At 40.8% G+C, this 27,737-nt stretch overlaps 1 protein-coding gene and 1 long non-coding RNA gene across 2 annotated transcripts in view; one reads left to right on the forward strand and one right to left on the reverse strand.

The window, feature by feature from the left end:
• Magi2 (membrane associated guanylate kinase, WW and PDZ domain containing 2) overlaps window positions 1–27,737 on the forward strand; it is a 555,913-nt gene that overhangs the window by 214,015 nt on the left and 314,161 nt on the right. The gene's annotated exons all lie outside the window — the stretch shown is intronic.
• Window positions 267–6,544, reverse strand: LOC102008507. Its single transcript, XR_259822.1, has 3 exons — window positions 6,373–6,544; window positions 2,606–2,698; window positions 267–527 (listed from the first exon to the last, which is right to left on the reverse strand). It is a non-coding gene; the product is annotated as an uncharacterized LOC102008507 (long non-coding RNA).

A 27,737-nucleotide genomic window follows, 5' to 3' on the forward strand; every position in this document is an offset into this window, starting at 1 on the left:
TCCTGGCCTCCGGGATTGGGTGCGGCCTACCTGGCTCTTTGCGCGCTTTTCGGCTGGGAATCGCGGTGGTATGAGTCCGGCCCACACTCGGACCTTATATGGCTTTTGTTTTAAATTTTTTTCTTTCTTCTCTTGAGAGTCATGGATTTCAACATCTACTTAGCTCATGACAATGGTCCACCTGTGTTGGTGTGTGTGTTTTGTCATTTATATATACAGAGTCCACCAAAAAAAGTATACACACTTCAGGAAAAGAAAAGCGTGTATAAATATTTCAATACTGAATTTACTGAGACATCACGAGACTGATACAAGTTTTCTTCGGCCTCCATAATTACAAGAGCTTCTCAGAGTGGTGGCCATCAGCACGCAGACATTTATTGGTACAGTAAACTGCAGTTTAGGTGATCTTGGTCATTGAGGTTGCTGCACACGGATTTCCAAGTTATTCTCTAAGGACCAGTAGTATAATGGGTTTTCTGCAATATATGGCATCCTCTAGGTCCCCCATACTAGGGCAACAACATCTGTTGGAAAAACACCATAGTATTTTTCTTTTCCTGAAATGTGTACACATTTTTTGGTAGTTTGTTTCTGTCTCTGTCTCTGTCTGTTTCTATCATACCTATATCTATATCTATCTATATCTATATCTATATCTATACTGATACCTACACCTATATCTATATCTGTATCTGTTAACTACTAACTTCTACTACCAGTATTGATACAAATGGTGTTTCTTACCACAATATCAACACTTACCATTCTATAATTGAAATTCTGCCATGTTAAAAATTTTGCTACGTGCTAATGCATCTCTTAACACCTATCACAAAGATACATGGCAGGGGCATTTTCCAACCATGAACACTTATATGCATAGCATTAGTTTGGAAATGTTTTGATAGGAGTGTGTGTGTGTGTGTGTGTGTGTGTGTGAGAGAGAGAGAGAGAGAGAGAGAGAGAGAGAGAGAGAGAGAGAGAGAGAGTCCTAGCACTGAATTATTCCTTGGCATTATCCAGTTACCTAAATCTTCCCATCCAGCACTGTGACTTTTTTTGCTCCTTATTGCACCTATCATTCACTAGCTCTGTCTTGACTATCCATTTTTAGTCACATTTATTTCTAAGTCTCATATTTAAAAGAAAAGTATATTACTCATTCAAAAGTCACTGCAAGGTATTGCCTGGTATCCAGAGAGCAAAAGAATTAGGAAGATGAGAAAGTGATTTGTCCATTGTCACTGAAAAAGTACACGAGATGGGGTTAGAAATTAAACAAGTCAGGCAGAATTCTTCAAAGACTGTTCCAATAGGAGAGAGACTGAGTCAGCCCCCTTGACACAAAGTGCAGGAAAAGTACTGAGGGACTTTGGGGGAGGGTGGAGTGACTTGGGGCAGTGTGATGAGGCCACCTGTGTTTGCTTGTTTGTTTTTTTGTTTGTTTGTTTGTTTTTTCCAGTACCGGGAATCGAACTCACGACGTTGCTCTTGTCAGGCGAGCACTGTGCTGCTGAGCTAAATCCCCAGCCCTCTCAGCTGTGTTTGCTGACTGGCACTTATCATGGTGTCCCATGGGCACTAGGGACCCAGATTTTCTTAGTGATTCACTTTCAAAGTCATGGTGTGCAGGCCCTTGGAAAGGGCCTCCCTGTGTTATAGAATGTTTGTATCCTCAAGGTGTGGAGAGAGAGCTAACAATTTATAAGTATTCTGAAGAAAAATATTATAAGGAAAGGGAGATTGGGAGCCTATGGTCCTGAAGAAACATCTAAATTTTAGTCAGGCTGAGGGGGACATGAACGCTGTCGTGGTCACCAAGATCCTGGGTGAACTAACAGTGAAGAAGAAATGTTCCTGGACAGGAAACGTTATGAGGCAGAGCTAGCACTGAGAATAAGGTCAAGTTCAGATGTGGAAAGCTGTCAGACAAACTCCAGCACCAGCCCTGAAAACCGTGCTCAGGTTGTGCAGCTCTTCCCGTCCTGCCTGAGTCAACCAAGCCAACCCGGTTTCGGACTTGGCTTCGTCCTTCAGTTCAGTTTGGCAGTACGTTAACCTGATTTCCGAGGGTAGAGAGCCAGGGCCTGTTCTGGGCCTGTCCTTGCACAGCCCACACATCCGCCTGTGGACTGCAGCTTCGTGCAGGACTTCCTTTCCCGCCCCTCTCTTTGATATGCAATTAGATGCTTATGTTTCATAGACAACGTTTATTTTTTTACTTTATTACTACCAGCAGTGAATAACCCGAGTCCTCTATAAATCAGAAATAAAAGAGAACAGAAAAATGGAATATATTGCCCTCTACTTATTTTTTAAGTGTTCTTAATATCCAGCAACATACGCTATGCTGAGCCACATGGAACTCCTAGCGACGCTGACAGAAGTGTGACCTTTATCTACCTTCCGTGATACTGGAGTCCCTGTCTAACTGAGTTTTATATCTCCACCTTGAAAATTTGTAAATGTTCAAAAAACTGTTAGACTTGTTCCTGCATACATCTGAGGCCTAGCCAAGGAGCTCCTGGAAGATTCCATTGTAAAGGTCATTTCTTAGCTCTTGAGTTCCTGCCTGCCTTGTTCTTGACGTTATGGGACTTACACTTCGAGTCCCATGAGCGTTATCTTCTCCAGGCCAGCCTTGAATCACCAATCTTCCCACAAACCTCTTGGTAAGGTATTGCCGTGTATTCACCTGAGAAACAGAACAAATAAAATATACATATACAGGGCTGTTGGTTGGCTCAGAGGATCACAGTGGGTGAGAAGTTCTCTGATGGCTGCTTGCAAACTGGACAGCTCGAGAACCTGAGAACATGACCCAGTTGGAAAACCAGAGGGGCTGATAGGACTGTCCCAAGCCCTAGGCCAATGGCCTAGGCACCTCCAAAACCCCGAGAACCTGGAGCCTGAGGCAGCATGAGAGAGAATGTGTCCACCTTCGGAAGAATCATCACAGCGAGTCTCCCCCTTCTCAGGCATTCCCGTTCATTCAGCCCCGACCTGGGACCTCCCCATTGTTTTCTGCCCACACACCGTCTCCTCTGGAAACACCCTCATGGATTCGGCCAGAGGGACCCGTGTACTAGTCCCCTAGGAACCCCTAAGTCCAGGCAAGTTGCCACCCAGAATTAACCGTCACAGCCAAGCCATGCATCAGAAGAATTTACTAATGATCTGGGCAATTTTGGACAATGTGTGTTGAGGAAGAAATTTAAAACATGCTACTTTTTCTTTTCTATTTACTGTGGCCAACTTAACACCAGTGTGTTTTTACAAACTTAATCCTCCTCTGCCTCCCCTTTTCCTAGTCCCATTTTATCTTCCCTTTTCACGCAGAGCGGTTTCAGCTTTCTTTTTAACGAGTGAGGCTGTGAGGGCTTTGCATTTCTGCCACCAAAAGAGCATTATTGAGCTATTTTCCTGAATATAAACATTCTTGAGACGTGTTCTTTCCTGCTATTAAAAGTAACCACTTCCATCCCTCTTCATCATTTTATGTCCATTTTTACGGTGTTATTAGAGTCTGGGGTGTCAAGCTTAACATGCTTCAAGCTCACATGAAATTAATTGTATCCAAAAGCTAAATGAAAATGTGCACAATTTTTTAGGGCATCTCTTTGCCCAATATTGAGCTAATAAACATAGTAATCAGAACTTTCCTAAGGCCGAGAATTGATATTTCTCTGTTCTTTTTCTTTCTGGGATTCTGTGTAGACCATGGTCCTTTCCGATATCACAAACCCTCTGTTTCCTAACAATCCCTTTTTTGGGGTGATGCAGAGCCTTGCACGCAAGGCCATAGACATGCCAGGCAAGTGCTCTACCACCAAGCTACACGCCAGCCCAATACTTTATACCTCTATTTGCATTTTAATTAGAAAAGGGATGGCTTACTGTGTGAAGGTACCATGAATCCCAAGTGGGGCTTCGAAGACTAAACCAAAGAGTAAATAGTAAAGTTTATATGGTAGAAAACACTAAGAAAATGAAGCAGAGTGTTGACTAGAGTGAAGAGAAAACAGTCCCTGTTTAATAGCTTGGTCAAGGCTTTGATAAGCATGTGATATTCCAAAGGAGACCCAAACAGTGAAGAGTCAACTACGAATGTATCTAAGCAGGGATGTTCCAAGTGAAGGGCAGGGAGATGCGGTAGAGCCGGCTTAGCTAGCACACTCAGGGAACGGAAAGAAAAAAAATGTGTGACTAGACTATAAAGAACAGTGACAGTGATGGGACATGAAGTCAAAGAGGTCGGCAGGCATTGAGGCCCTGTATGGAGTTCAAATTTTCCCTAATTCACATTGGAAGGTGTGTTTTTAATAGGTGATGATCTTTATCTCATTTGTGCCTGTTTAAAAATTACTTTGGTATGTGGAAATTATGTGTTATACTAACTGTTTTAGAACATGCAGAGTCATCTTTAAACTACCTAGTGCATGCTCTCCAAATTGTCCTATAGGCTAATGTATTCATTGCTGGTCTTGAGGACGTGCTATGTTTCTAGCACTGGACTAGAGATTCAGCCATAGCAAGTACATCCTTTCTACACCCAGAACACCCAGCCTCACAGACAGTTCATTTTGTCCATGTTGTCTGCATTTGTGTAAGAATCAACGCGACTCTTGATGAACTTGCCTCTGTATCTTGGAAAACATCCTTCTCTAGACCCCTGTGATATCCTTTCTCCCACTTTGTACAGAAGAAATGTTTATAATGCCTGTGAACGTCACCACATTCTTGACATTCCTTTCAATTTCATAATGAGTCTCCCAAGGTCTTTTTAGGACGAAAACTGAGCTCATAGTAGACAGTGGGAAAAGTACCGCTCTATAGAAAGCTTTTCTCTTCAACGGGTGCTCTACGTTAACTCAAGATTGGGATTGTTCAGGAAACTGGGGAATATCCCTATTGCTGTCTCCGAAAGAGGTCCCTGCACTGGGCCCCTTCTGTCCCCTCCCCAGAGCACAGTACAGAGCACACACTACGCCCCCCCGCCCCGCCGCCGTTCAAATGCCTCATTGCCGTGAATTCGGCCAACCTGGAGGACCAGGGTGGTGAAGACGAGGGAATTCTGTGTTCCTTCAGCATGCAGGGAAACAAGCTGAAAGCTAACCGAAGCCCCAGTCCTCTGTGAGATTCACTCCCCGTCAGAAGCTTTCTCTGTACTTCCCCCTCCCCCTCTTTCCGTTCTCTTTTCCTCGGACTTTAAAATTGTAGGAATTTTTAAAATTATTTTTACTCTCGCCTTTCCCTTCTAATTTTATCCATACTTATTTTTCTATTCTCTGTTTTTCCTCTATAATGCAAGAGGTGCTAGCATTCAACTAGAATCACCAAAGGATCCTATCTGTGGAAACCTGCTTTGAAGTTGGAGGAAAGCTCACTTTCTGAACTTTCGTTCTTCTTGAGGTCAAGAATGTTTCTCAATAAATTATTCATCTTTTTAAAAAGCCCTAGCATTTTGACCATTGAACATTTTGGAAACAATCATGTATTGTATCTTAGAGATCCAGCTTCATTGTAGATGAAGTGCTAGTTAAGGGAAACCCCCAGCCTAGACTCCTTCTCTCACTTTTGTGAAAAGAACACTTTCTTAATAATAAATTTAGCCAAAGTTTAGCTATAGAAATCTTCAGGCTTAATAAGGAATATGTGCTCTTTAGCTTCCTACAAACATCTTATCAAGGATTCTTTTGGGCAAAGCCTAGAATCTGAGAATACAGACGTGCTACAGAGATCAGTGAGCCATTTGTCACCATTGCATGATGAAAAGAAATGAGGAAAGTCAGCCATCACCTTCTGAGAAACAAGGGCAATAACATTTGAACCAAGAGTTTTAAAAACTTAGCAATGTCTGCTTGGCTAAGAATGGTGGTCAGGAGACACTCTTCAGAAGGTGACACAGAGGTGAGCCCTGCAGCACAGAGAAGGAGGTGAGGTGCAGATTCCAGGCACAGGGAATGGCATACAAAAGCTAGGAGTAAGGGGCTGCCAGGCAAAGGGTGTGCATGAAAGTTGTTCGGGAAGGATTCTTTGGGGCGGATGCAATCATGGCTGACCCTGTCAGTCATCTTAAGAGATTGGCCTTGACCTGAACACACAGCGAAAGGCTGCAAAATATCTCAGTAGGATCAGGAGATGGGTATATTTATATTTGCCTGGGATTCAAATACTCTAGCAGTAGTAAGTAGGATTGTATGGTTAATTCTGTGTGATTCCTTGATTGGGCTTAGGGATGCCCAAATAGCCTGGAAGACGTTGTTCCTGATTGTGCCTGTGTGGATATTCCTAGAAGAACTGAACCTTGATATCTATGGACCAAGAAAAGAAGATGGCCCTTACTGGTGTGGGTGGCCCCCATCTTACCTGTCAGAGTCCATGTAAAGCAAGGCAGAAGAGAGGGTTCTCTCTGTCTCCTCCCTGGGGTATCAGAACGTCTGCACTGTCAGGACACCAGCCTTGGGCTCTAATTACATGATCAGCTCACTGGACTCAGACTGGATCACACCACCAGCTTTCCTTGCATTCTCCAGCTTTGCTTTGCCCCTCTATAGAAAGATTTTTTTTCAGTTAAAAAAAAAAAAAATCCTCTATCTTTACCACCACTTTTTGAGTTTACTCTATCCTCTGAAGAAATGTCACACTTATAAATATTGTATTCACATGTTCCTCAAACACTTTATTTTGAATCTGTTAGGGTACGTACTTGCATTTTGCTTCACTGTGTTTTGTCCCTTAGGCAATGTCATGCACGTATTACCGCAAACACAGGAGCGAGGCAAGCATGGAATAGCAATGCCTTGCTAGTTACCCAATCTGTCAATTCTTCATTGTCAGTGTCTTTCAGTTTTGCGCTTTTCTCACTCTGTCCCTTTCCAGTATTACCCCTAAATGAGATCCTACCCACTTTCTGCTAGGGATGCTTTATTAGAGTTCCTGAGTACAAAGAACAGAAACCGATTCTGCTTGACTTACTCAGAAAGTGAACTCACTGAAAGGCCTTTGAGGAGCTCATAGCGTCATAAGGACAGGGGCAGAATTGGGTGTGGTGGTGAGGAAAGGGAGCTTCCACGTCCAGACTCCATGCAGGGCCATTCCACAAGGACAGTCAAGCCGAGCCACTGCCCCCAGCTGTGATGTATGCAGCTCTGCCACTAGAATGATTCTCCACAGAGACTTCTGCTGCTTTGCACCCTCGGTCCAGAGTCGGGGTCCCCCTGGGTGTGTCTGATGCCCAAATCCGGCCATAGGGCCATCCCCTGGCTGCTGTATTTCTCAGGAAGGCAAATACGTGGGCTCAGCTCCTGCCGTGGGAGGCAGCACCAGTACCACTAGGACTGTGAATGCTACCGATGGAAGAACCAGGGTCTGAACAGGGTGAAGCAGAGCACATTTCAGCCATGGGAAAAGGCGAGTGCCTCTGAAAAACCAGCTTAGTGTCCTGGTTCTGAGCATTCATTTCACTGCTGCATCTCAAGCACTGCGCTGGATCTGTCCCACACACCGACGATACAGGAGACGAGCTGTTTAGGGGCTGGGTGTGACACCCAGTGGTAGAATATGGCCCCGGGTTGAACCCCCAGCGCCAAGAAAAATAAAGAATACAAGTACTTGATTCTTTCCCATTACATTGTTCCTTTTTTTTGACCCTACATTGATTTCTAGTTAAGACTTCAACCTGGTATTCTCAAAACATTCCATCAATTGATGTACATTACACAGGCGACATTTTTTCTCATTGTAATTTTCTAACATAAATTCTGGAACTGTGATACTCGTTGTACAGTTTTTGTGCATCACTCTTCCTCATTCTCTACAAAACCGTTCATGCCACCGCCTCTCCCCAGCACTTGCCTCAACGCGTGTGTCCTCATTTGGGTCTTTGCTTTCTTCGTGTTTCTGCTGGAGAATCAATGACAGTTAGGAAGTCCTCATAAATTCAAGATGCCCTTGCTGTGCAATCATATAGCATTTATGATTACCAGTCATATCTACACTTTTACTTATGCATACTCTTTTTAGCCCATTTGTACTTTTACCTATATATATATATTTTTACCTCCTTGAGTATATTGTAAATTATTTGGAAGCATGAACCATGATTTTATTGCATGCCTTTTGCTACATCGAACATGTTGATACTGAATCGACACCATGCATAAGGAACAGCTGAGCAGATGTCTGGCCAGTGTCACCTACCTCTACACACTGACGGAAACTGAGGATCTTACAGCCAGTTCTTCTGGAGCTCAGCTTTTGTTCCTCTCTTCCAAAAGCACTAGTTTAGGTAGAGTTTGTCATTTCACAAGTCATACAAGCTTGATGTCACAGAAGGAGTCAGGTAAGGATGACTAGGCGCAAGTGCACTGTCATTTCTAGAAGTAAATGTCCTGATGACGTCAGCAGTGTCATCTTTATAAGGAAGGATGGTGTTCTTATAGATTCACAGGGTAAATTTCTGTACCCCACTATGTAATCTTCTTATGCTTTGCAAAATTAAAACTGAAAAGAAATGGGACTCATTTAAGAATCTGATTATTTTGTCATCACCACAGAATGACATATTAATTGGGCAGTAAATTTGCAAAATGCCCTTGTGAATACAAACAAAACCTGTCTTTTATAGATTTTGCAAAAACAGATGCCTGTTTCTCACATAAAGTTCCCTTTTGAGGCTGTCAGGAGCAGTACTTTTGACAGAGTGAGCTTTGGCAGATGGCATTACAATTCCAATAAAATGAAGAGGCTTCCAAGTGCATCCGTATTTCCTTGTCATGTGAATGCAGAGGAATATTTGAAGTTTTTAAATGTTTCCCTCTGAGTATCCTCATAAATGTGTGTTATTGCATAAATACTGAATTTTTAGTTATGAGTCTCTTGATAGCTGAGATAGCGTGTGTTGGTATCTGTCTGTACCATCAAAGCAGAGTTTCATTGTACCTATCAGACAAGGAATAGAGCACAGAGGATTTGATGGTACGGAGCTCTGGCTCCCACTGGAGAGCTCTGTGGAAAGCATTTTGGGGTCCTGGGGCAGCCCTCATCCAGGCGGATGTCTCATGGCTGCTAAACACAGGTGGTGGTGACTTTCTTTGCATGTGGCTGGCCACGTTTCCTTTCAGAGACTTACAGCGGGAGGAGTCCTAAGAAAGCACGGTCCGGGAAGCTCATTTAAAGGGATTCCAATGCTGCTGTTTCCTCTCCTCACCAAAAAATAAGTAATAGTTATGGTGGGCAAAAGAGGTTCCTCCTCATGGAGTTGTTATAAGGTCAAATGAGATGATTCCTGTAAAGCAGTCGTACATAGTGTCAGTGCCTCAATCACAGTCATAAACTCCAGCCAATTTTAGAACTTTGATGGCACTGAATAACTGAGGTGACGTGGAAAGGGGCATGAAAACTTTAAGTGGACACACCAGATATGTTGTGATAGTATCAGGTTGATAATATCTCTTAGTTATTGGGGGCTGATCAGGTCTGCAATCTCCTGAATGAGTGTATGGTGAAGGCTAAATAGAAAGAGGCAAATGGAATGATTTCAGGGCTCCAGGAGAATCAAAGCCCTCTCACAGAATTCAAGAGTCTCTCAGGGCTAAGACCAACACCTTCTCTGGGTCACCCATATTTATTTGGTTATCAGAAGAAGGGCAGGGCGTACTCAAGAAGGGCAGAATCACTCAAGGACTTCTCCAAGTAAAGTATTAAATTAATCCACTCAAGAAAGGTGGGATCACTCAAGAACTTCTCTAAGTAAGGTATTAAGTTAATCCACTGAAGAATGAGATGCCTGAAGCTATAGTCTTTATCTAGTTGAGATCGGATCCGGGTGTCCTTGGCTGTGATCTTGCCTTGTCCTTTGAGGTTTTCTGGCTTCATCCACCACTACAGGTTCTAGTAGAGAATAGTGACTCACAGAGGTTCACTTACTATGAGTCCACCATTTCCAGATAAGCAGCCTAGGCCTTGGACAGATTCACAAGTGAACATGAAAAGCCAGTTGATTAATTTAAATCTTGCTCAGGTCAGCTTCATAGTAGTCTCCATCATGATAGCAACAGAAATAGCATTAATTATAAACTCCCTCAATAAGAATTGTCAGGGAAATCCTGACTCATGTTTTACAACACACTTCCAGGGACTCTTCCCTGTCTATGGTCACTCCATCACCAAGTGCAAATGGCCATGCCTTCGTTTGAACATCTGTGCCCATTTCCACCATAACGTATCTCAGGTTACCTAAGCTCTCTTGTTTACATCATTTCTCCCAAGAACTGTATGAGAAATCCTTTCATACAGAAATCTTTAAATCCCTAGCTCTTACCCCCACATTCAATTAATATTGAACAAATGAATGATGAATGCTACAATGTTCAAAAATGAAATTGTCAATGACTAAAACAAAGAGCATTGACCAACACCTCTCTTCACTAGAATATATATAATACATGATTGAGAAGCTAGAAACAATATTTCAACATCTCTTCTATGATTTGCTTAAAAACCTTATTGATTTGTAAGTATTTTGCTAAAAATTGGTGGTGATGGGCAACTCCACTTATAGTAAATTCTGTGCCTAACAGAAGTTTAGATATATTGCCTTTAGGAAAATAGCTTGGGAAATCTGAGTCCTGTCTCGATGATACAAGGTGTTTTTCTAGGTCTCAATTATAAAAGGATGAGTTGGAAAGTTTATAATGTTGTGTTTCCTTCAAAATTAAACTAGGAAAACTCTAAAATCTTGCCAAGCGTTGAGAAAACTCTAAAATCTTGCAAAGCGTTATTACTGAATTCAGTAATAACGTTAATAAAGTTAATATTATTACTGTGATGGTTCAATGCACACAGTATCAGTATGGAAAAATACAAGCTACTAAAAACTTATGTTACCTAAAGCAATGGAACTAAATTTTGATGCCTTTTCCATGGTCTTAACTAAAACATTTTCTTTGATTCATACATACTTCTTTGACACCTGAGTTAGGGTGCTATCGGCTGTGGCCAATATCAATTTTTCCTTCTTTCTCTGTACCAAAACTAAGCACACCTGGAAATATCTGAAATAGAGTGTCCCCATCCAAGAATTCCTAACTAAAAACAGAATTGATCCACAAAGAGCATAACAACTCAAGGATTGATATCACAGAGATGTGAGACTTTCCAAGTGCCACAGGGGGTACCTAGGTCCTTTAACAGATGCCAGTGTCCTAGGTCCTTTAACAGATGCCAGAATCTCCCACCAAGGGGAGATTCTGGGAGCAGAGATGAGTGAGGTACAACAGTACTCCCTGGCTCAAGGTCCTCAGTGAGTGAGAGCTCGCTGACCAGAGAGCATACAACAGGACTCAGAGCAGCCCCTTTCTCTGTGATATGCGAGATTCTCCATCCTTCGAGGTTTTCTCTTTTTCTTTGCTTCCTTGCCAGTCTGTCTGCGGCAGTCAGTCCTATTGAGTTTTCTGACTTTCACCTTTTACTGTGGAACATCTAAAATCACAGCAGATTTGAAACTATCTAATCTGTATCTCTATTATATTGGTGTGGAAACTATTTTATCTCTATTAACGCTGATAAAGTAGCTTTCAGGTTCTTCTGCATCTTTTACTTATTTCCCAAACTGGAAAAATACACCCTTTTTGTAGCATAGCAATTAGAAAACGTAGATATTATCTTTCACTTTCAAGTACGGTATTATTTTTGAGTGACCATAATTAATCAGCCTTTGAGCAGAATGAGATGTTTTAATCATTTAAAATTTTTCTCAAAGAAAAATATCACCCAGTAGAACAAAGAAAATATTCTAATGAAAGCATCGTGGTTATGTTATTTATAGGTGTTACTACAGGAGCTGTATTTATAGTACCGGTATCAATCTGATTTGTGAACTAAAATATATTACTGCTTGTTAGCTTTTTAAGAGTCCATGCCATAGTATATCTGAAGAGATTCGTCTGTGTGTTAAATAGAAAACGTAATAGAGCAGTTGCATTTGTTTTCAGGTGTCTTTCTGCTTGGATTCCAGTTGCATGCTTGTGTCCATTATTGTCCTCTTTGTAAAGCAGTTGCCTTGCCCTGGTTCCCCAGCCAGAGCACTAGTGTCACCCTCTCCTATTCGACATTCTTGAGCCAAGTTCACATAGGAAGAGAAGCAGGAAAAGTCCCCCCAACTTAATAATTTTCCCATCATTTTCCATACCCAGCTTTATTAGATCCTTCCCATATTTCAAAGAGTTCCAGAAAACTTTCTTGTTTCCATACTTACCAGGCAGGTATACTACTGATTTTTACCTGCCACATGCTAAAAATAGACCTGAGTTCCTTCATCACTCACTGCTCTGTCAAATCCTGCTGTTGCTGTCATTACTGTTACTACCAGTGATGGTGATGATGACTGCACAGTTGCAACAGGAGAAATTGCAATCATAGTAGAAACTCCTGGCCATTGAGCTCCAAGCACACCAGGCACTCTCTGCTTCTATTCCATACAACACCATGCAGAAGAAAGAAACTGAGGCTACCCAAGGAAACCCAGCATTCACGTAAGATGCGTCTGACACCAAAGCCTGTAATATTTTTGTCAGATGTTTCTACTGAAATACTTAACTTGATTTTTACTTAATGCTTTATAGGCAGGTAGTGATTTGCAAGCTATAAAGTATAAGAAAAGGTTATTTTAATTTTGTACAGTTAATCTCATCTTGCTTTTGAGTGTTCATTGCTCTTGATGGAGGGTGAGAAAACTCCAACTTGCCCATGAAAGACGTTACTGTAGGGCTTAGCTTAAAACAGCATTACAAGGAAAGGGCACACTGTTCAGATTCCTCCCCAGTGGGACTCTCCTCTCCTTTCTCTCTCCACTGTGGTGCCAGGTAGTGAAAAGAATCGGTATCCCACGACAACAGGGCAGGGCTGTGTTCTGCCTCCTGCTCTGTCTTTGCTCTCTGTGCTGAAGTGTGGCTTGGAGCTGCTCGAGTTAAGGTCCTGGCCTTTTGACTCTCAGGGATGCAGACCCTGTGTCCTCTGTCCCAGGGCTCTGCATCCCAAGTCTTCTCCCATTCCAGACACATGGATATCACACATGAACTCCTGGATCTTTCTCTTTTCCTCTCCACTGGAGCAGATCTAAATCTCAATTAAATGACTGCTTAAATAGGAGAAAAACCACAGACCGAAGGTATGAAAAGGAAAAGTGCATTAATATGTTTTTTTAAAAAAAATTGTTGCTATTCATGGTAAGAATACTAGTCTATATGTCCTGTGTAGATCAAGATGGATTCCAAAAAATGCAAACTGAGAAGGAGCTGAGATCAGATTTAAAACGTAGCCTAAGGTCTTGACCCAACTGTTATAACAGTTATAACAATTAGTGGGTGATATGCTGTGTACAATTCAGTACTTGCAGTGCTACTTGTTCTAAAGGCCATGATTGGTCAGAATATGTGGTGACAACTCCTAGGCCACACAGCCCTCTCAAACGCTCTGCCTGTTTGCTTTGTGTGTCGAGTTCCACTCCTGTTGGAGAGCTGGAGTTTTACTTTAGCCACTTCCAAAGTTGCAGAGTCTCACATCCCACCCCAGTGTCCCAGCTCAGTGTGATGCCTACACAGCCCAGGTGTTGCTGAGGTACAGATCACAGCTCCACTTGTGCCTTCACCATTTCCTGAAGGCCTGACGTATGAGTTAGATGAGCCTATGGGGCAGCCTGAGGTGTGGGGTTGGCCAGCTCTACACACGCCAGGCAGCTGCAGCTGACACGGCCTGTGACAACTGTATGCAGGCAATAATTTTCATGGAGGGAGGTGCTCTCCAAGAAATTTCCCAAGGTTTTTAGGCATCAGAGTTCGTTTCAGGCACAGCAGGCATTGCGTTTTCTGTTCCAGGTCCCTTTATGCTTTATGGATCTACTTACTGTGGAGCACATTAGGAAATCTCACCTACGGCTTTTTCCTGTTCCTTTGTCTCCATCGACCACGGAGCAAAGCAGTTATGCTGTACCTGCTGCTAGTTCCGAATCCTCTAATTTCCCTGCGTTACTCCACCCTATGACTGTATTTCATATTTTTATCAAAAGAAGTTTGCATTTCCTTGTTCCTAGTATCGAGTCCTTTTAAGAATGCTGCAGAGGCAGGACAGGTAAAGACGTGTAGATATCACAGTGGCCAGGTCTTTAGAATAAATATGGTGGCCTATGTGTGAGGTGCTCACTGTGGGAAGTGAGTGTTCTGTGTGTGGATCAGAAATGCAGGATTCCAGTGTCTCTGTGGAGGGATCCGGCAAAAATAATCTGGACAGGAAATCATTTTGGTAAAGAACACTTGAAGAACCACCCACACATGTATCTGGTTGTTTGTGAATACAGTTTAATCGTTGGATATGGACATTACTGTCATTAAATTTTAATGGACAGCAAGTACAGTGCCTTAGATTAATACCAAATAGGGAATCAAAACTCTCCTTATTACCTTTATACATTAAAAAGTCAACTTCCTCTGTCCATGCCATGGGAAAAGCATTTCCCTATCTTCTCTCTCAACTCATATTATCTCCACCACTGTAAGATCAGTCTATGACGGGGGCAGCTGAAAATTGTACATTATCTCCCCCTGCAACAGGCACTCCGAGCACTGTGAGGTCAGTCAGGCGGTGGTTCTGTTAATGCTTCAGAGCACTCCACTGTCAGAAAATATGGGCACTTTCCTCTCTTCCTGTCACTTCCCAAATGATGGAGACAATTAGTGTTTTATTGATTTTTTTCTTTTCAGCCATCCTTTTCAGAAATGGATGTGGATTACCTCTTTGTTCTGACAGAAAACCACAGACCTCGGTAGATCAGACAAAGTAGGGAATCTGTGACAATCCACACCACCCCAATATGACAACTGTCCAGCTTGCTTATCTATGGAGCATGCTAGTCTCTCAGGATGAGTTTCATAGCAAAAGTAATGCTGTTATCACCATTTAGTGCCCTGTAACGTTGTCATGAGGCTGCCTCTGTCCTGTGTCGTGGAAGATGCTTCAGACAGCACCATCATAGGTTTTGCTAATCTTATCTGCAAATTTTAGTTAGCAGCTCTAGGTTTGTGCTCTGTCTGAGTCATTCCACTAGTTTAAGTGGTGTTTTAATTTAACAGTGCTCTGAGGCTGCATATTACACAGGAAATGCAATTAGGGCATGTTCCTAGGTAGGATTTGGCTCATCTAATAGAAACAAAGGTAAATTTTAAATTTTATTTTTCCAAATCCTTGATGTATTTATGTTAGATACTTGGCTGTCCTCAGAGATTTTAAGCAATAAGATTTTCTTGTATGAATTCCAATTCATTATATTTAAGAAGACTGATCAACTAGAAAAATAAATATCCATTGTGTTGAATTCCATTGTATGAGTTCACCCCAGAATATCCGATTGACAAATGAGTTGCTGACTTATTACATTAGGATTATTTAAATCAATTGTGATGAATTATACCCATACATGTATGCCTGCAACTCTAAGCTCTTTGAAAATTACCCCAGGGCTTAGAGTACAATATGCATGTATTTATGATAGTAGCGTATATCATAAATTATAACTTATTAATAATTAGGGGAATTATTTGTTAAATGATTGGCTCTGCCTGAAATCATCCAACCAGTGGATGTTGGGAGTTGTTACAGTACCCTCGGAGCCTGCCACAATTAGCAGCATGAAATGCACTATCAATAAATATTTTTTGTTAAATCTTAAAAAGTTGTCACATAACAGTTGAGAGTACAATGTTAGCCACCAGACTGGGGAGATGAGGGAAGAGGAAGCACAGGAAAGGTTGGTAAACAAATATTGAGTTATGGTTAATTACGAGAAAAAAATTCTAGGGTTACGGTATAGTGGCTATAGGTATTGATCACATACTATTTTTTAAAATAGAAGTAACTTTTAAAGTTTCTACTGTAAAAAATGATGAATGTTTGAGAATACAGGCTCACCCTGATTTGAACATTGCACAATATATGCATGTATGGAAACCTCACGTGATAGCCCCTTAATAAGCAAGATGTTTATGTGTTAAGTAAAAAATTACAAATATTTACTGAAGACAAAAAAGTTTTCACAAACTCATAAGAGATGGGTTAAATAATCCTATCAGTGATGATTTGCAAATTTCACCTAGACTAATGTGCCTAGAGTCCTTTGAACCAGAAAACCATAGAAAAACCTTTGGAAAGCCAGCCATTTCTGGGTCATACCCAAGAAAATCACAATAAGAGCAATCACAGTCACCAGCAACAGTACTGAAAAATGTGGCCATTTTCCTCGGCTTTTCTCCTAAGCCTTGAGATTCTTTTTTTGATCACGCAAAGTGGAGAATTCAAGCAAAAAAAATTTTTTTCCTTTCCTTGTAACCTACCCAGGTTTTCATTTTGATTCACTAGAAACTGGTAGCTAAGTTCCTACGGCTGCCTTTATTTGTCAGTTTTCACTAAAGTCAAGAGTTAAAATGTAGACATAATCCCACTGGGGAAGAGCATGTAGTGAACTAGGTACTACTCAGTTGTGCATCCTTCTGACCTTCTCACTTGTGGGTGCTTTATATGCTCAGTGTCTATTCATTTCAGATGCCCATTTTGGTATTGGGCTTTAAATTTGGGGGAGTCTGATTTTTTTCAGTTCTTTATCTATTCTAAATATTAGTCCTTTGTCTGAGGAACAGCTGGCAGAAATGTTTTCCCATTCTGTGGGCTGTCTCTTCACTTTGTTGGTGGTTTTGTTTTTGATGTACAAAAGCTTTTTAATGAGAAGAGACCCAAGTTGGTGGTTCTTCGTAATGTTTTCCATGCATTTGGGGTTTTGGACATAAAGTCTTTGCCTACACCTGTGTCTTCAAGAGTTCTACCTAATCTGTCTTCCAGAAGATTTAGTGTTTCTGTTTTAATGTTTAGATCTTAGACCAATTTTGATTTTTGTTTAGAATGGGTCTAGTTTTAACCTATGGTATATAGAAAACCAGTCTTTCCAGCACCATTTCTTAAAGAGGCTATCTTTCTTCCAGTGAACATGTTTGGCCCCTTTGTCAAAGATAAGGCAGCTAAGCATGTCTGGAGTTATTTCTGCATCTTCTAATCTGTTCCATTGATCCTTGGGTATGGGTTTGTTGTTTGTTTTGTTTTGTTTTGTTTTGTTTTGTTGCCAGTAACATGCTGTTCTTATCACAGTAACTTTGTAGTATAATTTCAAGTCAGGGATTGTGATACTCCCTCCCTTGCCCTTGTTGCCCAGAATTACTTTTGCTATTCTAGGTTCCTTCTGACTCCAAATGAATTTTACAATTGTCTATCTAATTCTGTGAGCTATTCTACTCATATTTTGATTGGGATTGCATTAAATCTGTATAACAATTTTGGAAGCATGGTCATTTTCACACTATTGATTCTTTCTACTTAAGAGTAAGAACTATCTTTCCATTTTCTGATATACTCTTCAATATCCTTTTCAGAGTACTGTAGTTGTCAGTGTATAATAGGTCTTTTACTTCCTTTGTTAGATTGAGTCCTAAGTATTTCATTTTTTTCAGTACTATTGTGAAAGGTGTGTTTTCCCTAATTTCTCTCTCAATGAGTTTGTTATATACAGAAATGCTATTGATTTTTTAGTGTTGATTTTGTATCCAGCTATACAACTGAATCTGATTATTAAATCTAGAAATCTTTCAGTGGAGTTTTTGGGTTCTTCTCTGTAGAGTATCATGTCATCTACAAATATTGATAATTTAACTTCTTCCTTCCCTATCATTATTCCTTTTATTTTTCTCTCTTGTCTAATTGCTCTAGCTAATGTTTCCAGAACTATATTGAATAGGAGTGGTGACAGTGGACATCTTTTTTTTTTTTTTTTTTGTTTTTGGTTTTCCGGTACCGGGAACCGAACTCACGACGTTGCGCTTGCCAGGCAGGCGCTTTTGCCGCTGAGCTAAATCCCCAGCCCCTACAGTGGACATCTTTTTCTTGTTCCTGATTGTAGAGTGAAAGCTTTTAGTTTTTGACATTTAGTTTGATGTTGGCTGTTGGCTTTCCATAGATGACTTTTATCAGATTGAGATAAAGACCCTCTATTCCAATTTTCTGTAGGGTTTTTATCATGAATGGGTGTTGGATTTATCAAAAGCTTTTTCTGCATCCCTTGATATAATCATATGATTTTTGTCCCAGATGAAGAAGAACAAATGGCAATAAATATTTGAAAAAATGTTCAACATCACTGGTCATTTGAGAAATGCAAATTAAAACAATTCTGAGATTCCACCTCACTCCAGAAAGATTGGCTATCATCAACATATCAACTAATAACAAATTCTGATGCTGCTGTGGGGAAAAAGGAACTCTTCTCCAGTATTAGTGGGAGTGTAGACTGGTGGTGCAGCCTCTGTGGAAATCAGTGTGGCGATTCCTCAAAAAACTAGAACCAGAGGTTCTAGTTGACCCAGCTATTCCCCTTCTTGATATGTTCCCAAAAGAATTAAAAGCATCCTACTACAGCAATATATGCACACTCATATTTATAGTGGCAGAGTTTTTAACAGCTAAATCTGAGAAATAGACCATATGCCCATCAGCCAATAAATGGACAAAGAGATGTTTTCTTTATACAGTGGAATACTACTCGGCCATAAAAAAGATAAACTTGAGACATTTCTAGGTAAATGGATGCACCTGGAGACCACATGCTTAAGTGAAATAAATAGGACACATATGTGTAAATATCATATTGTTTCTCTGATGTTAGAATGCAAAAGTATAAATAAAGACCAAAATGTATAATAGGTTCTATAAAACAGGAAGAAAATGTTCAGATAGGAAGAGGCACTTGGGAGGGGGGAGGGGAAAAGGAAGAAAGAGAAAAGAAAAAAGAGAGAAAAGAAAAATATAGAAACAAAGCTGCTGTAAATAAGGAGAGGAAGAGGGGTTGAAGGAAGGAGAGGGAAATGGGGAAAAAGAAGAATCAAAATATATCATGCACAGGTACAAATTCCCTATGATGAATGCGATCATTATGTATAACTAAAATGTACCAATAACCTTAATTTTAAAAAAAAGAGTTAGCAGAAAATAACCCCAGGCTCCAGAAAACAGTATCCCAACACACACTAAAAAAAGCGTAACAAATTACACAGCATTATAGTCATGATTGTTCCTTCCTTGAATCTCACTAATATTTTTTCAATGTTTTTACCTTCTGGGTCTCTGTATAATGAAACCCTAGCTTTAGAATCTTTCATTTCTTCAACTCTTGATTTAACTTTTTGAGTGATTAGCAGTTTTATGCACGATTAGGCTCACTGGCTTTTGTTGGCACTCAATTTTAGTCTGCTTTCTCATCTTTTTTATTTTTATTTTTCCAAATAAGAGAGTGTGAACCCACAGGGCGTGTAGCGGAAGGGGTATCAGAAGGACTTTCTCTTTCCTGTTCCTTCCACGGTGCTGTTCACACCGCCTCTGTGTTTAGCAGTTTGTTGAGCTCCTGGTTTTCCTCCTCTTGCCCTTTTTTCCCTCTTTTCAATACATGAGCACATGAGTGTGTTGCTTAGCTCTGTCCCCTACTCAGCGCCTAGAGGGCTTCCTCCTAAACTTCACAGCTACACCGCACTGCACCAGGTGCACGGAGCAGGTTTGTTCGTGTTTGTTCATCTCCGGTTGAGCACTGAGGTCTTCTCTGTGGTTTGCTACAAAATAATGCTGCAATACATATCCCTGGACACTGCCCCTTTTGCATTGTTGAAGAAGAAACATGAGAGAAACTTCCCAGAGAAGAGTTGGTTGAGTCCGAGGCTGGACCCTGTCTGCCTGGGTGGCTGCTGGCAGCTTCCCCACCTGGAGCTTGCTCCCCGTGTTCCATCCACCAGCCATGACTGAGGGGTGCAGTCTCCCCCCAGTCTTGTCAGAGAACCTATTGTCAAGTGTGTGGATCTTGGTGAGTCCGATACATGTAGGTGTCTTGATGTGGTGTCAATTTGCATTTCTCTCATGCTGAAAGAGGTTGAGCATCTTTTTATGTTGCAGGGTCCTTAGTGTCTGCTTTGTAGACATGCCTATGCCTGGCTGCAACATTATGATGTAAATGAGCTCCTGCGTCCTAACTCCCGCCCTAGACAAGCCATGGCAACTAGCATCTTTCTTCTGAAGGTCCTATAGTCTAATCCTCTTCACCTTTCTGTCTTAGGTTTCAAGAAATTCCCTGACCTTCCTTATCTGACAGTGCCTTTTGACCTCCATTTCAAAAGGGTTCTGCTGCTTATTTGTGAGAAAGGCATAGCCGGATTTCCCGTCTCTCTGTTCTGCTGGATCAGACTCTTTTTGTCCAATCACATGGCTGCGCGGTTGTTCCTGTTTCAGTCTTGCCGTACAATGCAGCCTTCGTGAAGTCCCCCAGGACGGGCCGCAGGGAGCTTCCGAGAGCTCTGAAAGTGGCAAGGCCTTTCCCGCAGGCCTTGCTCGCCTTCGGTGTGGCTTCACCTGTTCTTTGTAACATGCTTTATGATAAACCGGCAATGTGAGTATCTCCCTGAGTTCTGCAGGCTGCTCTAGCAGATGTATCTAACCTGAGACAGCAGCTTGGGAACCCAAGTTCATAGCCCTACGTCTGAAGCACAGATGAAAACAGAACGAGGGTCTGCAGTGAACTGGGAAGTCAGGTGGGCTCAGTCCTGGGTCCACCTGTGTGGTCCCACACCACCTCCAGGGAGCGTCGGCAGAGCTGAACTGGAAGCGCCGGGAGCGGGCTGCCGCCTTCCCTGGCCTTCGGGGTGTGGGAGCCCGGGGGCACTACTGCCATGGACTTTGTGGGCCAGGAGGAGGAGAACGCAGATGAGCTCCGCCTTTCCCTCCAGGCCCTCAGACACGCTGAACACGTTTCTCTCAGAGTTTTAGTCCTTTTTCTCCTTCCATTTTAAAGTTATTTTTAAGAGTAGCCCTTTATCACTAATATACCTACATTTTTGTTCGATATGCTGTAAATATTTTATCCTTATTTATCATTTATCTTTTAATGTTCTTTGTGCTGTACTCGGCCATCCAAGAGATTCCTCTTTGCTTTTGCACGGTCAGATTTGTCACTGACTGCAGCCAGAGTCATGATGAGGCCGTCCTTCGGCGTTCCCAAGTTATAAAGGAATTTAGCCCTGATATTCATATTGTTTTGTCTCTTTTCCTTTTGGAGTTTGCCGTGGCAAATCGACTAGCACTGCGTCGCTTTAAGGTATTTAAACTTCCATTGTCCACTGGGGCAAACTTTCTTCAATTTTTTTTTCCTAGTGATTATTCATTTCACTCAGATTTTTAATTTTGTTAGCATAAGTTAGTGCAAATTACTCAATTATTATTTTATAGTTGCGTCCCTCATGGTACTCTTTCTTTGCTACATATATGACTTTTCAGTCCTTACAGGTGTTTGTGCTGCTGATTAAAAAAAAAAAAAACAAAAACAATTAGCATCACTCCTTTTCTGCTTTCTACCATATTAATTTTTGCTTTTATTAGTCGTGTCACACATTTCTGTGTTCTCCTTTTAATAGCTTTTTTGTTTGTTTTTATTTTTTGAGACACGCTCTCACTATGTAATCCAGGCTGGCCTCGAACTCACTGTATAGCCCAAGTTGGCCTTACACTCACAGTGATCCTCCTTCCTCAGCCTCCCAAGTGCTGGGATTACTGGTGTGCACTGCTATGCTCAGCTTTTAGTAGCTTTTTACAAAAATTATATATAACATTGTATCTTTTTATCATGTGCAATTTGATGTTTTGAGGCTCATATACACTGGGGGTGCTGAAATCTAGTTAATTAACAAATGAGTTACCTCACACAGCATTTTGCAGTGAGAGTCCATAACGTCCCCTTTTCTTCCCCATAATTACAGTTAGGAGGAATAAATTTCAGGAGATGTGTTACATAGCAAGGTGGCTAGTTAAGGATGATATGCTGCATTGGATTCCTTTTATGGCTGTTTAGTTTGAGAATTTGCTTTCATTCCATCTTTTCATATACATATGCTATAAAATCTCTTCCGATTGTTGTTTTCATCATCTCCTACAGGTTTTCCTGTTTAACATTTTTATTCCCATCCCATTGAGAAAATCTGCAGTTTGCCTTTCATTGTTGACTCAGAGTTCTTTTGTTGTTGTTGTTGTTGTTTTTTTTTCTGGTACCGGGAATCGAACTCACGACCTTATACTTGCCAGGCAAGCCCTGTGTCGCTGAGCTAAATCCCCAGCCCCTAACTCAGAGTTCTTTAGTTTTAATAATTTTTGTCTTGAGCTGGCCATGACGGAATTCTATCACTACCTTCCCTGGCAGTCGACCCTAACACCCCATTTCTAAAGGGTTCTGCCCATACCAGTGTGGAAGCCTCCCCCTCTCCTGCCCCAAGGCTGACGGGAATCTACATAGACAGGCCCTGGGAATGGGAGAGAAGGTTTGATTATAATTTTGATATTAGTGTCTTTTTTCTGCATTACAGTCAGAGATTATCATGTGCATTTATTCTGTTTTGTGGACCCCAAGCCTTATTGCGGTCTAACACATAGACCCTTTTGGAGAATGTTCTATGTGTGCTTGAAAACAACGTGCATTTCCTGTTATTGGGATACAGAATTAGAGGGAGACAGAAGGGAGAAAGGATCTAAGAACCAAAAGATCTGCGTAATTATTATTCTGTTTACTTTTTCTATATCTGTAGTTTTGTCAGTTTCCTCGCTGTTGGGCTGAGGGAAATGCGTTTCTTGGTGTATTTCTTGTTACTTCTCCTGTAGTAACTGTTTCATGAAGACGGCTTGTATTCCTTGGTATGCAGAGGCTGGTAACTGCAGGCTCTTCAAAACAACTGTGACCTTTATTGGGAGGTCTTTGTCGTGGTTAATATTTTGACTTGAATCCTTCAGCCTGATAGTGACATCATAACCTTGTTTCTAAGTTTTTCCTATTTGTTTTGTCTGGCATATCTCTATCCAGCCTTTTATTTTTAGGCTTTCTGGATCATTTTATTTAAATGTATATTTTTTTATAGCATGGAACTGCATTTTTATTTATAAGTCAATTAGAAAATCCTAACAAGAGAGAGAACTTGCATTCATTTCTACGTTTAGTTCTAATTATCATATTTTATATTTTGAGCATGTTATAGTTTGCTTTATTCCATCAGAAAAAGACAAAATTAAAACTAAAAACAGTCACTGAATGTTTCTCTATTGGTACAAACTTATTTTATTCTTTTTCATTTTTTGTGCTACATAGAACAGTTTGGTTTTTTTTTTTTTTTTTTTTTTTTCTCCGGTACCGGGAATTGAACTCACGACCTTGCGCTTGCCAGACAGGCGCTTTTGCCGCTGAGCTAAATCCCCAGCCCCTAGAACAGTTTGTTTTATGTTTGGTTTTGCACTAAATACCTTCTATAAGGTCCTTATTCACTTCTTGCTGAAAATGATATTCTGTGATACCCAGCACTATCTGAAAATCAATCAGGGAGCTCACTACCATTCTACTTTGCTGTTTGTTTCTTTGTTTGTTGGTTTGCAGTCCTGGGGATCGAACCTATGACCTTTGCACTGAGCTGAATTTCCAACCCTTAATTTATTTTTTATTTTAGACAGGGTCTCATTTGCTGAGTGAGATGTTAGAAAGGCTCACGCTCACAATCCTCCAGCCTCAGCCTCCCAAGGACTGCGATAAACAGGCACGCGTCACCATGCCTGGCTACAACAGGACTGTGATATGTCCATCATCCTTTTTTAACCCATACAGTACTGAGCTTTGAACCCAGGACCTCACACGTGCCGGGCAAATGCTTTACCACTGCGCTCCATCGGCAGCCTTTTTCTCTTCTCTTGTTTAGTTGCATTATTTTGGCATTATCTAAACTTATGGTATTTACATATTATTTTTCTACCATTGTTCCAACCTTTATGGTAAACTTAGGGCTACAACTAAATATGTTAAATGATGACTGTTGGTTCTTTCTTCACATTATCTTCTGGATGAAGTAGCTTGGTTAATTAAGTAGATATCCTGGAAAGGATCTTGGGTCCTGTAAACTGTGCCAGTGTGTGAGTGTGTAAGTATGAGTGTGTACATATGTGTGCGTAGAGGAGGGAGGCAGGGAGATGACTGAAGGACAGCTTGGCTATATATAAAATCCTTGGCTCACAATTTTTCCTTGAATTTTAAAATGTTCTTTCACTGGTTCTAAGTGTAGAAATTGTTCCTAAGATTCAGTATGAACTTGGTTCTTTTTCCATTCGCACAACTTATTTTTTAGCCATTTTTTCTATTTTTTAATGTCTAATAGTTTATTAATATGTATTTTGGAAATGATTGTTCTGAGACAAATTTTCCAGGCACATGGAGAGTATTTTTAATATATAGATATGGGTTCTTCTGGAACTTTTTCTTGGATCAAAGTTTTATTTTTTTTTTTATTTTTATTTTTTCTGGTACCAGGAATCGATCTCACAATCTCGTGCTTGTCAGGCAGGCACTGTGTCACTGAGCTAAATCTCCAGTCCTGGATTAAAGTTTTAAGTATGAACTATATTTTCTTCCTCCTCCTCCTCCTTTCTTCTATTCCTATTATGCATATGCTGGATTCTCTTTGCCTGTCTTCTACAATGATGACTTCTCTCTGATTCTTTTCACATTTGTGTTCATTTGTTATATCTTGACTATTAGTATGTCTTTCCTCAGTAGGCCTTTTATATTTTGTATTTGATCAGTTCTTTCTTGGGCACTTTTCAGTGAGTTTAAATTTCTTTTTCATCCTTTCGATAAACTCTCCTATCTGCCCTTTATTTCTCCTCAGAGCTTTTATATATAAAATTTTTAGTGCTGATTGATAAGTATCTGTTACAGAATTACAGCTCTCATTATATTTTTCTGGTTTATGTTTTAGTTTTAGTTGTGTCTTCTCTTGACAGAGTAAAACAAACTTTCATTGTCTGCATTGTTTAGGCCCTCGTTTTCCGATATCTTCTCTACTAACTTTGTATGACTATGGTCTGCTATTTTCCGTTCCTTTTCCAATGCCTTCCTTTCCTGGACCAGCAGCAACAGTTTCACAGGTGCAAGTCAAGGACCCTGGCGGGTTACCACGTATTCTTTTGTTTGTGAGCACCCTCTCCTGTTGCCTGCGTGAAGTGCAGTTCCCTTGGGAGATGACAACTTTTGCTGGAGAGAAAACCTGGGATCTCAGGACTTTGAGGTTATCCTTTATTTCAGCAGATACTTAATTTCTACCTCTCATACTTCTTTTTCTTCACAACGCAGTCCTCCAGGACCATCTTCTACCCTGACATCACCCCCACTTCTGAAGCAGAGCCTTCCCGGGGCTTCTGTCTCCCATCTGACCAACTGCCAAACCTCTTTCAGTTTCCGGGTGTTCTGCCCACAGAAGTGTCCCTCGTTTTTCCACTCCAGATGGAAACTTACTTGCCCAAGGGTGCCGCTGTCTGTCTCTCCACCTCCCTCCATGCTCAGGCCCTTGGCCCCTTCCTCGTTTTTGCAGTCTCCAGTCTGACCCCAGGGGGCTCTTTGCAGTTGGACCATTTATGTCCCTACTCACCCATCACTTTTGAAGCTCATAGTATTTCATTTCTCCTAATTATGTTGCAGGTGTGGATTATATGTGACTTCCTTGCCTTCTTGCTGGATATTCAGAGTTTAAAAGGGCAAGTAGAGAGCTGCAAATTAGGTGTCAGCCTTTATGCTATAGGAATCCAGAGTGTCTCATTAAGTATTTTTAAGTGAATGATAATGACAAATAGATAGATGAAGGGATTAAGGTAGATTTCAAGGAGATAAAAGGAAACAAAACACACATGTCAAAGTCCTCAGCATATCACTGCTTCCCAAACCTTTCTTTATACCCAGACCTTTCTTCAGAGCTTTAGGAATAGAGACAGAGACACCTCCTGGTTTGTCACTTCTGACCTCCTAATTTAGCAAGCAAACTTAAAACAAATACGAACCTAAGTCTTTACCAGATAATATTCTTTTATGTCATGCTTCCTGCTACCACTTCAGACAGATCTGCTGTATTTAACTTAACACTGCAAAAGTTCACATCTGTACTCAACAGCTTTTTCCCAATATGAAAGGACCCCTGAATACCCAAAACATCCCCAAATACATTATTTCTTCATGCGTCAGTGTCTGCAAGGAAATCACGTACATTTTCTATTCAAATGCAGTAAGAGCTGTTAAGATAGAAGTTTACAGTCATGTGTTGTTTGCTGATAGGTGTACCATTAGGCAGTTTCACCATGTGTGACCAGTGCAGACTGTGTACTCACAAAAACCACAATGCATCCGACGTCACCATGCAGTGTAATCTTATGGAACCGTCATTGTCCATGTGGTCTGTCTTTCAGCAAAACATCATCATGCCAAGCAGGACTGTACTTGAAATTTTCTGTGCAACTGTATTTTTATTCCAAAATAAATCTGTGGTCATGGTCAATGTTTTATTAAATTTACTATAACCCTGTAGTAATTCAATGCTCGGGTTGAATCCACATGATAAATGTCATCACTGTAAAATACATTTTAGCTGAATCTCTCCACCTTAACATTAACACTCTTATGCCCAGTGCACTTGGATTAAGACTTCATGACCTGTGATCCCACAACACTGATTAATGTGCTCTTCCACATAGACAGTATCTGAGAGAAGAGGGGAGGACCTAAAGGAACAACATTTTCTATTTTCATCTTAGGAGTTTTAGTTTGCTCTTCGGTTTTGCTTTGTTTGCCTGACTGACCAAAATAATGGTCTGAAAGGACCATTTTTTAAAAAATTTATTTCAAAAATAAAAGAAGGAAAACGTATTAACAAACAGACATCAATTTACAAAATAGCATAAGAACAATCCGAGCGTTCGATTCCCGGTACCGGAGAAAAGCCAAAAAAAGCGCCTGCCTGGCAAGCGCAAGGTCGTGAGTTCGGTTCCTGGTACCGGAGAAAAACCGAAAAACCAAAAAAAAAAAAAAAAAAAAGAACAATCCGAGCAACACTAAATTCAGACAAAGTGGTAGGAAATTAACAATGGTTGTTGTGTTACATATTGGTATCTTCAAAGTGCTTTCTCAGGAAAACAAATACAGACATGCAAGATTGATCAAATAATTAATCATTAACTGTTCCTTTCAGTAAAGCGATAGAAGTCAGTAGGACAATGATGCTAGCTATCCTGTATGTACATACATACATAATTTCCCCTGCTTTCTTTTCTCTTTTCTCTCATCCCAGTTGCTCTTTACTTTTGAGCAGTTTCCTTTCATTTCACAATGTCTATCATACCTCCTGATTTTTATTCACTCTTTCAGGTTCTTACGCTACTGAGACAATATGTTGCTTACACAGGGTGAAAGGACCTTTTTTTTTCCAGCGTCTATCTAGCTGAATGGACTGTGGCTAGCTTATCAGTAATGCATGAATTTTGTTAAAACAAGAAGATATTTAGGATGCACATTTACAATTATGCAAAAATTATATGTAAAATGTAAAAATTACATGAAACATGTAGCTGTTGCTCCCAATTTGTATAATAAATGTACAGCAGAAATCTAAAACATTGTAGGAGAGGGGCTGGGGATTTAGCTCAGCGGCAAAGCGCTTGCCTGGCAAGCGCAAGGTTGTGAGTTCAGTTCCCAGTACCGGAGAAAAACCAAAAAAAAATAAATAAATAAAACATTGTAGGAGAATACTTTAATATGAGAA

The sequence above is a fragment of the Chinchilla lanigera genome, unplaced genomic scaffold (genome assembly GCF_000276665.1).
Source record: "Chinchilla lanigera isolate Chin_1 unplaced genomic scaffold, ChiLan1.0 scaffold00009, whole genome shotgun sequence".
Classification (NCBI taxonomy): domain Eukaryota; kingdom Metazoa; phylum Chordata; class Mammalia; order Rodentia; family Chinchillidae; genus Chinchilla; species Chinchilla lanigera.